This window comes from Salmo salar, chromosome 12 (assembly GCF_965601325.2).
Source record: "Salmo salar chromosome 12, fSalSal1, whole genome shotgun sequence".
Taxonomy (NCBI): domain Eukaryota; kingdom Metazoa; phylum Chordata; class Actinopteri; order Salmoniformes; family Salmonidae; genus Salmo; species Salmo salar.
Window position 1 is genome coordinate 102,540,791 of NC_138302.1, and position 13,088 is coordinate 102,553,878.

Genomic DNA, 13,088 nt, shown 5'->3' on the forward strand with positions numbered 1-13,088 from the left:
GGGGGAGCAAGGGGTCTACGGTTGGGTAGGGAGCACCCCCCCATCCGTGCCCCTATTTTTTGGGACGTTTTTCAAAAAATCGTTAAAAAACAACAGAGTCCCACTTCTCCCTCATCATACATGACAAATAGACCATCTAGGTTGATTCATGGCTTAACATATGGCTATATATCATTTGGCCAGTATAAATGCCATTTGGACATGGTTCACTGACTTTTGGGTTTGGAAACCGACTTCCTATGATCGTACATGGCAAATGGACAAACATCCTGATTTGGCACATTCAATACTTTATTATTGCATTTGGACATTTCCTATGGCATTTGGCAAAAAAAAGTGACTTTTGACTTCGACTTTTGACTTCCTATGAAATCATATTGCAAATGGACAAAACATATGCCTTATGGACAAGTAAAAAAAAAGAAAATGATGTCAATAAAATATGACAAAAGTATGTTCACACAGTTCTTATACATGTGTAATTGACAAAGAAATCGAAAGAATTTCTAAAAACGGTCCAGAAAGCACTTTTTTAAGGGGTGATAAGTTTTCACATTTTTTTCATATTTTCAATATTTTACATCTTGGGTCTTCACTTGTGTTACATTTGCAATGGAGCGCGCTCGCCATCTATTGGATTTTTGCTGTGTGACACTTGACATTTGCCATATGACATTTGCAATATGTTTTGAATGAAAAGGCATCCAAATGAGTGGTATTGTACATCGTGTATATGTTTCGTACGGTGCCAATATGTTCCCATTCATTTTTGTCCATTTCATGGGGGTCTTCCCTTACCAAAGCTAATAAACATGTTGAAATGTGAGCAGCATTTTGTATTCCTAGTTGAATTAGTTAGGGAGCGTAAACAAAGCACACACCTTTTTACATTCAAATTTCAATAGCTCCTTAGTCATGTGACCAACTTGACTCAAACAAGGTTCAGAACATCCACTTCTATATTACACACCTTTTAGTTTGTTCATTTTCATCTCACACGCTTTTACATGAATTTTTCAAACATTCTAATTCCAATAGCTCCTTGGTCATGTGACCTACTGACTTCAATCAAGGTTCAGAATATCCATTAATTGGGCCTACACATTGCACACCCTTGAGTTTATCCATTCTATCCACTCACTCGATTTAACATGAATTTTTCAAACTTTCAAATAATATCAAATATCAGCGCAGTATGACAAATTGGGGGGGGGGGGGGGCTCACTATTTGGGAGACAGAGATACTAACGAATATCCATCAACAAACTTTATTCTACAGCTGAATATGTTTTGACATATAACTATTTCAGGTTTGATGATGAATACTACCTCCAAACGAATGGAACATCGATGGGCTCCACATTTGCTCCGAGCTATGCTAACCTTTATGTGGGTCATTTATGAAGAACGTTTTGTTAATAATTGAAACGAAAATCCATTTTTTGAATAAAGGCCTGAAGTGGTATCGATATATTGAGAACATTTTTTTGCATATGGGAAAGAACGGAAAAAGATCTGTCAGACTGTATGGCACTACTCAACGACATTGACCCCAATCTCAAATTTACTATTGAATGTGACACTCAACGTGTTCATTACCTCGATATGTGGAATTGAGAAATCAAACGGAACCCTGTTTACAACTCTGTATAGAAAAGAAACGGACAGAAATACTCTATTACAGGGAGACAGCTTCCACCCTGAGCCATTAAAAAGAGGACTTCCTAGAAGCCAGTTCTTCAGACTGCGTCGTATATGCCACTCCACAGAGGATTATCTAGAAAAAGCAGCGGAGATGTGCACTAGGTTTCTAAGAAGAGGCTATTCGCGACAATGTGTGGATGAAGCTCTTAATTTGGCATTAGGGAAAAACACGAGATGAACTGCTACAAAAAAGACCCACTAAAGCTAAAGAACAGTCTGTAATGTCCACAATCACATATACTTTGAACCTGCGAAAAGTGGGAGATGCTGTCAAGAAACACTGACATATTTTATCATCGGACCCAGCTTTGCCGGCTGAATTGAAAAATCTACCACTTATTGTGTATAGGAGAGGTCGCAATTTACGCGATAAATTGGTTCATTCCAACTGCCAGCCACAAAAGACAATCAGCCAGGCTCTTTTACGGCCTCTTCCAAATGGAAGCTATAAATGCAGAGGATGCGCACAGTGCAACAATATGATGAAGTGTGAATATTTCTGCCACCCCCACATACAGGAAAACTGTTCCAAATAAATTACATTATTACGTGTTCCACCACCCATGTTATTCACATGATTAAATGTCCATGTGGGCGGTGCTATGTAGGTAAAACCTCTTGTTATCTCAAACAGAATCAGTGAACATTAAAGTTCAATCAGGAGAAACGAAAATTATATGGCCTATATAGACTGTTGTATCTTTATTAGGGACTATTTAAAAAAAAAATCTTTATTTAACTATGCAACTCAGTTAAGAACAAATTGTTATTTACAATGATAGCCTAGGAACAGAGAGTTTACTGCCTTGTTCAGGGGCAGAAAGAAAGATTTACCTTGTCAGCTCGGGGATTCAATCTCGCAACCTTTCTGTACCTGGCCCAACGCTCTAACCACTAGGTGACCTGCCCTAATGAGGGGACAACAGTCTATATAGGCCCTAGTGATGAGACAACCGTATTTATAAGCCCTGTGGTAAACCGTGGGGTCTTGGGTTGAGAATACAGAGATTGACACAGATACCGGGATGCTTTAGTATGCAAAAACAACTTTAATAAGCCAGAAAATAAACGTAACAATGAAAATCACTTAGGTTTAGCTCGGTCCTTCTTCTCTGCTGTGGCTTGCTGTCGGTCTCTCCCCATTCTCTCCCGCTATGTGCCACCATGATCCTTTTATTTAGCCTCCACGGCTGGTTGGCATTTTCCTCTAATTACCTCCAGTTAGAGCTGTCGGGGTGCACAGCTCCCGTATTCCCAGCAGAGGGAGTCAACGTTGCCTCACGTACCTCCCCTCTATTACCATCCCTCGGGGTAGACCTCCTGGGATAGCACAGCCCTAAAGAGGAGACAGAGACAGGCCGACAGAGAAACTGACAGACAATCAGACAGAGACAGACAGACAATCTGACAGACAGAGACAGAGAAAGAGAGACAGGCAGATAGAGAGAGAGAGACAGGCAGATATACAGAGAGAGAGACTGAGACTGGCTGATAGACAGGCATACAGAGAGACAGACAGACAATCTGACAGACAGAGACAGAGAAAGAGAGACAGGCAGATAGAGAGAGAGAGACAGGCAGATAGACAGGCATACAGAGAGACAGACAGACAATCTGAAAGAGACGGACAGAGATATATAGACAGGCAGATAGACATACAGAGAAACAGACAGAGAAACACACAGAGACAGACAGGTTGATAGACAGAGACAGGTATACAATCTGACAGACAGACAGACAGACAGACAGACAGACAGACAGACAGACAGACAGACAGACAGACAGACAGACAGACAGACAGACAGACAGACAGACAGACAGACAGACAGACAGACAGAGACAGACAGACAGCATGTCCTAAGGGTTAGTGTCTCAGTTCTTTGGGTCTTCCATTTGTATGCAACATTTCCTGTAATTGAATGAGTCATCATACAAACTGTCATACCAAAGCGTAATTTATTTGTTAACCTACAGCTCCCCTCCTCTTTTCCAACTATGCTGCAATACATTATTTTCCAACTAAGAGAGGAAATAAATACTTACCTAATGTAGTGATAATAATAAGCAATTTCACAACTCTAAGACAGGGTTATTTTAAAGTAGATGTATTTATTTACCAATAAATATAATTCCAGTATAAAAGAAACATGCTCTTCAAACAGAACAGAAAAATAAAACATGTAAAATGAGGATAAAATAATCCAACTTCCCTTATATGGGGGATTGGAAATGATGCAGACAATTACATTGATAAAAGCAACAATCAATCTGCAATATTAAAGCGGTTATAAAATGATGTAATAATAAATACTAAACATCCACTTCCCTTCACGCAGTAATACACCTTTTATCAAATGATTAAACATCTATTATAAACATTGTTCACAGTATATTGTATTGTACACAGCACACAGTCTCTAACCTTCACCCCTCTATCTATCTATCTATCTATCTATCTATCTATCTATCTATCTATCTATCTATCTATCTATCTATCTATCTATCTATCTATCTATCTATCTATCTATCTATCTATCTATCTATCTATCTATCTATCTATCTATCTATCTATCTATCTATCTATCTATCTATCTATCTCTCTCTCTATCTATCTATCTATCTATCTATCTATCTATCTATCTATCTATCTATCTATCTATCTATCTATCTATCTATCTATCTATCTATCTATCTCGCGATCTCTCGATCTCTCGATCTCTCGATCTCTCTATTTATCTATTCATTCATTCCTTTATCTTTCTTTCATCCTCAATCCATTTAATATCTTCTTTTATATGTCCTCCCCCTATCCATCCTTCATTATTATTAATATTATTTAACCCTTATTTTACCAGGTAAGTTGACTGAGAACATTACACATACCCAAAGTCATTCAAACCCAAAGCACATGAATAATTGGTTCAATCTTGCGTCATTATTGAAATCCCCGGTCAGTCCTGTTTAGTGAATTAGCTTCATTACTCAATGAGTATCTCCTACTCTGAAATGGTAACATCCAGTCTTCTTCTTCTCTGCTCTTTGTCTTCTCGGTTTACAGTACATTGTGCTTCATCCTCCTCAGGAAATTCTGTAGTTTGAGCATCAAGCCACAATGCCTTGATGGAGACCTGGAGGACAGGAGAGTAGGGGGAAAGAAACAGAGTAGGCAGAGAGAGAAAGAGAGAGAGAGAGAGAGAGAGAGAGAGAGAGAGAATTACAGTTTAGTAATTGAACAGACTTCTTAACCTAAAAATGAAGCTGTACAAGCTGCATAATACAATCATAATACGATCAAAGTAAAGAAACTGTCACCTAAAGTAAAACCATCACAGTACAACAATACAACTGATGAAAAGAGAAATCAAGACCAATAGATGTAGTGATACAGAAAGGGAGAGAGCAGAGAGAGAGAAAGGGAGAGATACGAGAGAGAGAGAGAGAGAGAGAGCGAGAGCGAGAGAGAGAGTACAAGAGATACGAGAGAAACAGCGAGAGAGAGAGAGAAAAAAAGCAGAGCGCTGCAGTGGAGAGTGATAGCAGAGAGTGATAGCAGAGAGTGATAGCAGAGAGAGATAGCAGAGAGAGATAGCAGAGAGTGATAGCAGAGAGAGATAGCAGAGTGATAGCAGAGAGTTATAGCAGAGAGTGATATCAGAGAGTGATAGCAGAGAGAGATAGCAAAAGAGACAGAACAAAATGAGAGGAAGAACAGAGAGCAGAGGAAGGTTTCTCCAGGTTTCTAAATCAGTCTATCAATCCATCCACCTTTGCCTGGGGTACTCACCATGTGTACGGTGTAGTGGTCTGTGTCTGTCTGTTAGATTCCTCCCACTCTTCCTCCTCTTCTTCCTCCTCCTCTTCCTGTTGTGTGTCTGGTATCTGGTCCCAGATCTCAGTGTTAACCCACAGCGACCCCGGCAGGGTGAGGCTGGGCTCAGTGCAGGTGATCCAACGGCACAGTGGGCAGCAGACTGTCAGTAGGCCGCTCTGGTGCCTGGACATCGCCTGCAAGCACAGCCCACAGACTGTGTGCTTACAGTGGAGCATCCGAGGGATCTTCTCCCTACGAGAGTAGGATTGGAGGCAGACGCAGCACTCCATGTCCTCACTCATCAGACCCATGGCTGGATGGCTGGGGTGTGGATGGATGGATGGATGGATATACGGCAGGAGCACAGAGTAACTCTGGACGGAGAGTCAGTGTCTGGGCAGGAATACGTGGGGTTTAAACGCTGGTCTGAGGTCAGTGTTCCCCTTGTGGTTTATTCAGGTCCTGGTTTGGATTTGATGAGGATCAGCTGATCCTAGATCTGTGCTTTGGAGCGTAGGTCAGGAATCTGCAAAAGACATTAAGATGTTAAAATAAATTAAATTAGACTCAGTGACTTCATCACTGAGCACTATGTTAACATATATAATGTAATAACATATCTTAAATCAACAGGCTGTCATGTTTTTCTGAAAAGACATGAAGAAAAAATATCTTTAAAAATATCACACACATTTATAACATCCATAGTTATCAGATATAGATAAACCTTTTCACTTTTATCATTATCAATGAGAGGCAATATTTTACTTACAGGTTCTGGAAGATTGTCAGCACAGCGACCAACTATCTAACGACAAAACTTTGTGTGTGAGAGAGAATAGTGTGTGCTCTTATTTTAAGCCTTGAGGGAGGAAACAAAATGCAGTTATTTTCCCAGAAAGGGCGGTCTCTCACCTCCTCTACTCTCAGGTGAGGCAGGAAAGTTCCATGGAAAGAGTTAAACACTTCCAGGTCACTTCTATACCATAGTAGGTCACGTCAGGAGAATTGCCAGGGCCGTGTATTGACATTTTGAGGGGGAGCATTTGTAGAACCCTCTCTGTGGACTTGAAGAACCCTCTCTGTGGACTTGTAGAACCCTCTCTGTGGAATTGTAGAACCCTCTCTGTGGACTTGTAGAACCCTCTCTGTGGACTTGTAGAACCCTCTCTGTGGACTTGTAGAACCCTCTCTGTGGACTTGAAGAACCCTCTCTGTGGACTTGTAGAACCCTCTCTGTGGACTTGAAGAACCCTCTCTGTGGACTTGTAGAACCCTCTCTGTGGACTTGTAGAACCCTCTCTGTGGACTTGTAGAACCCTCTCTGTGTACGTGCCTGGTTATTGTAGTGTTTATGTACAGAATCAGTTCAATGGAAGCAGTTTCTCTTCTAGATAAGAGAAAATTGTTTTAAAGTCACGTGTTTCTAATAAAATCAAGTCACAAGTTCAGTGGAAACCTTGTAAACAAACACTCTAAACGGTCAATTAGAAATCAGTCTCCCTGTTGAAACTTGTAAATTAACAGGATTGACTTTTAACTGATCATTTATGACGGCTTTACTTTTTGTTGAACTGGAAATTCCAGGTGATACACGCCTGTCTGTTCACAATGTGAGCTAAGTGCCAACCACGCACGCACAACAGACACACAAACAAATACATTTATTCCATGAACAAAACATATCAAATCAAATCAAATCAAATGTATTTATATAGCCCTTCGTACATCAGCTGATATTCTCAAAGTGCTGTACAGAAACCCAGCCTAAAACCCCAAACAGCAAGCAAAGCATGTGAAAGAAGCACGGTGGCTAGGAAAAACTCCCTAGGAAAAACTCCCTAGAAAGGCCAAAAACCTAGGAAGAAACCTAGAGAGGAACCAGGCTATGAGGGGTGGCCAGTCCTCTTCTGGCTGTGCAGGGTGGATATTATAACAGAACATGGTCAAAATGTTAAAATGTTAAAATGTTCATAAATGACCAGCATGGTCAAATAATAATAATCATAGTAGTTGTCGAGGGTGCAACAAGCACGTCCGGTGAACAGGTCAGGGTTCCATAGCCGCAGGCAGAACAGTTGAAACTGGAGCAGCAGCACGGCCAGGTGGACTGGGGACAGCAAGGAGTCATCATACCAGGTAGTCCTGAGGCATGGTCCTAGGGCTCAGGTCCTCCGAGAGAAAGACAGAAAGATAGAAAGAGAGAATTAGAGAGAGCATATTTAAATACACACAGGACACCGGATAAGACAAGAGAAATACTCCAGATGTAACAGACTGACCCTAGCCCCCCGACACATAAACTACTGCAGCATAAATACTGGAGGCTGAGACAGGAGGGATCAGAAGACACTGTGGCCCCATCCGATGATACCCCCGGACAGGGCCAAACAGGCAGGATATAACCCCACCCACTTTGCCAAAGCACAGCCCCCACACCACTAGAGGGATGTCTCCAACCACCAACTTACCGTCCTAAGACAAGGCCGAGTATAGCCCACAACGATCTCCGCCATGGCACAACCCGGGGGGGGGGGGGCCAACCCAGACAGGAAGACCACGTCAGTGACTCAACCCACTCAAGTGACGCACCCCTCCCATGGACGGCATGGAAGAACACCAGTAGGCCAGTGACTCAGCCCCTGTAAAAGTGTTATAGGCAGAGAATCCCAGTGGAAAGAGGGGAACCGGCAAGGCAGAGACAGCAAGGGCGGTTCGTTGCTCCAGCCTTTCCATTCACCTTCACACCCCTGGGCCAGACTATACTTAATCATAGGACCTACTGAAGAGATAAGTCTTCAGTAAAGACTTAAAGGTTGAGACCGAGTCTGCGTCTCTCACATTGGTAGGCAGACCATTCCATAAAAATGGAGCTCTATAGGAGAAAGCCCTACCTCCAACATACAATTTCACGTCACATATTTAAGCATGGAATGTGTGTGTATCTCACTAATGAATTCCTATCATTAAAGGGCCAGAACAAGAGACTGAAAGAGCTTTGTCAAAGTCTTCTGCTAGCTTCTAATTGTTATTTTTCTGCTTTCTGAAGTAATGACTAAGCTGCACACTAAAACAACGTGAGCTAAATGACAGTAAATGATGAGTAATTCTGCTAGCCAGGGACGGTAACCAGCTCTACCATCAGCCCTGTTTGGTAACACAGGGACTTTGTCCCAAATGGAACCCTATTCCCTATATAGTGCACTACTTTAAAGGCAAAGGCTCTGGTCAAAAGTAGTGCACTACATATGGAACAGGGTAGCATTTGGGACACACCCAGGGACAATAGAGCTGACTACTTCTCTGACAGACACCTCAAGGCTACAATTATCAAGAAAGGTTAAGAACAATGAACCAAAAAGGAGCCATAAAATATACATATCAAACACAAAGTTTATATATATACATATAGACTGTTGTCTCCTCATTATGGTCTATATAGACTGTTGTCCGCTCATTAGGGTCTATATAGACTGTTGTCCGCTCATTAGGGTCTATATAGACTGTTGTCTCCTCATTATGGTCTATATAGACTGTTGTCTCCTCATTAGGGTCTATATAGACTGTTGTCCGCTCATTAGGGTCTATATAGACTGTTGTCTCCTCATTAGGCCCTATATAGACTGTTGTCTCCTCATTAGGGTCTATATAGACTGTTGTCTCCTCATTAGGGTCTATATAGACTGTTGTCTCCTCATTAGGGTCTATATAGACTGTTGTCTCCTCATTAGGGTCTATATAGACTGTTGTCTCCTCATTAGGGTCTATATAGACTGTTGCGTTGTTGCTATACTAGTCAGCTAAGTCCATTGGATATTTAAACATATTGGTCTCTAAATCCGTGTCTCAGCACAGTTAGGGAGACTCACGGCGCCGGCCTGAACTGCTTGGCTCATGGGTTGACTGACAACAAACACTACCCAAGACGCATCAACTCATATCGTCATCTGTCTGAAATGGCATGCTATTCCCTGTACAGTATTCTGTACTAGCCGGACCCTATTCAAAAGTAGTATACTATATACTGTACTAGTCAGGCCCTGGTCAAAAGTAGTATACTATATACTGTACTAGCCGGTCCCTGGTCAAAAGTAGTATACTATATACTGTACTAGCCGGGCCCTGGTCAAAAGTAGTATACTATATACTGTACAAGCTGGGCCCTGGTCAAAAGTAGTATACTATATACTGCACTAGCCAGGCCCTGGTCAAAAGTAGTATACTATATACTGTACTAGCTGGGCCCTGGTCAAAAGTAGTATACTATATACTGCACTAGCCGGTCCCTGGTCAAAAGTAGTATACTATATACTGTACTAGCTGGGCCCTGGTCAAAAGTAGTATACTATATACTGTACAAGCTGGGCCCTGGTCAAAAGTAGTATACTATATACTGCACTAGCCAGGCCCTGGTCAAAAGTAGTATACTATATACTGCACTAGCCAGTCCCTGGTCAAAAGTAGTATACTATATACTGTACAAGCTGGGCCCTGGTCAAAAGTAGTATACTATATACTGCACTAGCCAGGCCCTGGTCAAAAGTAGTATACAGTCGTGGCCAAAAGTTTTGAGAAAGACACAAATATTAATTTCTACAAAGTTTGCTGCTTCAGTGTTTTTAGATATTTTTGTCAGATGTTACTATGGAATGCTGAAGTATAATTACAAGCATTTCATATGTGTCAAAGGCTTTTACTGACAATTACATGAAGTTGATGCAAAGAGTCAATATTTACAGTGTTGACCCTTCTTTTTCAAGACCTCTGCGGATTGCCCTGGCATGCTGTGAATTAAGTTCTGAGCCACATCCTGACTGATGGCAGCCCATTCTTGCATAATCAATGCTTGGAGTTTGTCAGAGTTTGTGGGTTTTTGTTTGTCCACCTGCCTCTTGAGGATTGACCACAAGTTCTCAATGAGATTAAGGTCTGGGGAGTTTCCTGGCCATGGACCCAAAATATCGATGTTTTGTTCCCGAGGCACTTAGTTATCACTTTTGCCTTATGGCTAGGTGCTCCATCATGCTGGAAAAGGCATTGTTCGTCACCAAACTGTTCCTGGATGGTTGGCAGAAGTTGCTCTCGGAGGATGTGTTGGTACTGTCATGACGTTGCCCTCTGTGGGTTTTCTATGCACCATCCCCTTACCTCTGTCTCCCACACCCAGGCTGCTGTGTTCAAAAGAGGTCGTAAATTCCTATGAGAAGATCCTGCCTCATGACCCCAGTATAGAGAGAGAGTGAGTTTTCATAGACCAAACATAGGAATTCTTCTACCTCACAGAACTTGACAACCGAACAATATTCAGGTTCTGGAGAAGGTATAAAAGATCGGAGAAGAATCCAGCAACGGACTGGTCCGTTTGTTGCAATTTTGTGAAACTCATGAGAGACAATACGGCCACATTACCATAATCATGTTTATAGAAGTCTCAGGTATGAGTTTTACATCTAAATGGTTGTATAAAATTAATGAATAAGGATGGAACTGTTTGTGAAATTGTGTAATGTGATTTTGGACTGTTTAACCTGTTAGGGCTAGGGGGCAGTATTGACACGGCTGGATAAAAAACGTACCCGATTTAATCTGGTTACTACTCCTGCCCAGTAACTAGAATATGCATATAATTATTGGCTTTGGATAGAAAACACTCCTAAGTTTCTAAAACTGTTTTAATGGTGTCTGTGAGTATAACAGAACTCAAATGGCAGGTCAAAACCTGAGAGATTCCTTTACAGGAAGTGGCCTGTCTGACCATTTATTGTCTTTCTTTGACATCTCTTTCCAAAACGTAGGATCTCTGCGGTAACGTGACACTTCCCACGGCTCCAATAGGCTCTCAGAACCCGGGAAAAACCTGAATGTCGTCATTCCAGCCCCAGGCTGAAACACATTATCGCCTTTCTCAAGTGGCCGATCAAGGGACAGTGGGCTTAGGCGCGTGCACTGGCCTCCCCCGTCTTTGTGTTTTTTCCTCTGTTTACCGAAAAGGAGATTCCCGGTCAGAATATTATCGCTTTTTTACGAGATAAATTGCATAGAAATTGATTTTAAACAGCGGTTGACATGCTTCGAAGTACGGTAATGGAATATTAAGAATTTTTTTGTCACGAATTGCGCCATGCTCGTAACCCTGATTTACCATTTCGGATAGTGTCTGGAACGCACGAACAAAACGGCGCTATTTGGATATAACGATGGATTATTTGGGACCAAACCAACATTTGTTATTGAAGTAGCAGTCCTGGGAGTGCATTCTGACGAAGACAACAAAGGTAATAACATTTTTGTTATAGTAAATCTGATTTTGGTGAAGGCTAAACTTGCCGGGTGTCTAAATAGCTAGCCCGTGATGGCTGGGCTATGTACTTAGAATATTGCAAAATGTGCTTTCACCAAAAAGCTATTTTAAAATCGGACATATCGAGTGCATAGAGGAGTTCTGTATCTATAATTCTTAAAATAATTGTTATGCTTTTTGTGAACGTTTATCGTGAGTAGTTTTGTAAATTGTTAGTAAATTCCCCGGAAGTTTGCGGGGGGTATGCTAGTTCTGAACGTCACATGCTAATGTAAAAAGCTGTTTTTTGATATAAATATGAACTTGATTGAACAAAACATGCATGTATTGTATAACATAATGTCCTAGGGTTGTCATCTGATGAAGATCATCAAAGGTTAGTGCTGCATTTAGCTGTCTTCTGGGTTTTTGTGACATTATATGCTAGCTTGAAAAATGGGTGTCTGATTATTTCTGGCTGGGTACTCTGCTGACATAATCTAATGTTTTGCTTTCGTTGTAAAGCCTTTTTGAAATCGGACAGTGTGGTTAGATTAACGAGAGTCTTGTCTTTAAATAGCTGTAAAATAGTCATATGTTTGAGAAATTGAAGTAATAGGAATTTTAAGGTATTTGAAAATCGCGCGACTGGATTACACTGGCTGTTGCGTAGGTGGGACGAATTCGTCCCGCCTAGCCCAGAGAGGTTAATGAAGGAAACTCCAATTCCCTTTGGAGTCTTAACTAAATTCGAGGACCGCCCATGAGCACAGTTATGGTCTGGCGTCATGGGACAGGCCCTTCTCTGCTCTTCCGAATAAAACCCCGACCTTGGTTTTCTATCCCCAGACCCAGGTTACCTCAATTACGAGATGGCTAAAGGTTGGAGACCAGCTTACCTCGATAACGAGGGCCAAGGTTTGACCATGCATTTCTCTGGCTGAACTATTAACCATACCACGTGGTTAACCTCTCTAGGCTAGGCGGGACGAATTCGTCCCACCTACGTAACAGCCACTTGCAGCCTGTGGCGCGATTTTCAAAATCTTAAAAATCCTATTACTTCAATTTCTCAAACATATGACTATTTTACAGCCATTTAAAGATAAGACTCTCGTTAATCTAACCACACTGTCCGATTTCAAAAAGGCTTTACAACGAAAGCAAAACATTAGATTATGTCAGCAGAGTACCAAGCCAGAAATAATCAGACACCCATTTTTCAAGCCAGCATATAATGTCACCAAAACCCAGATGACAGCTAAATGCAGCACTCACCTTTGATGATCTTCA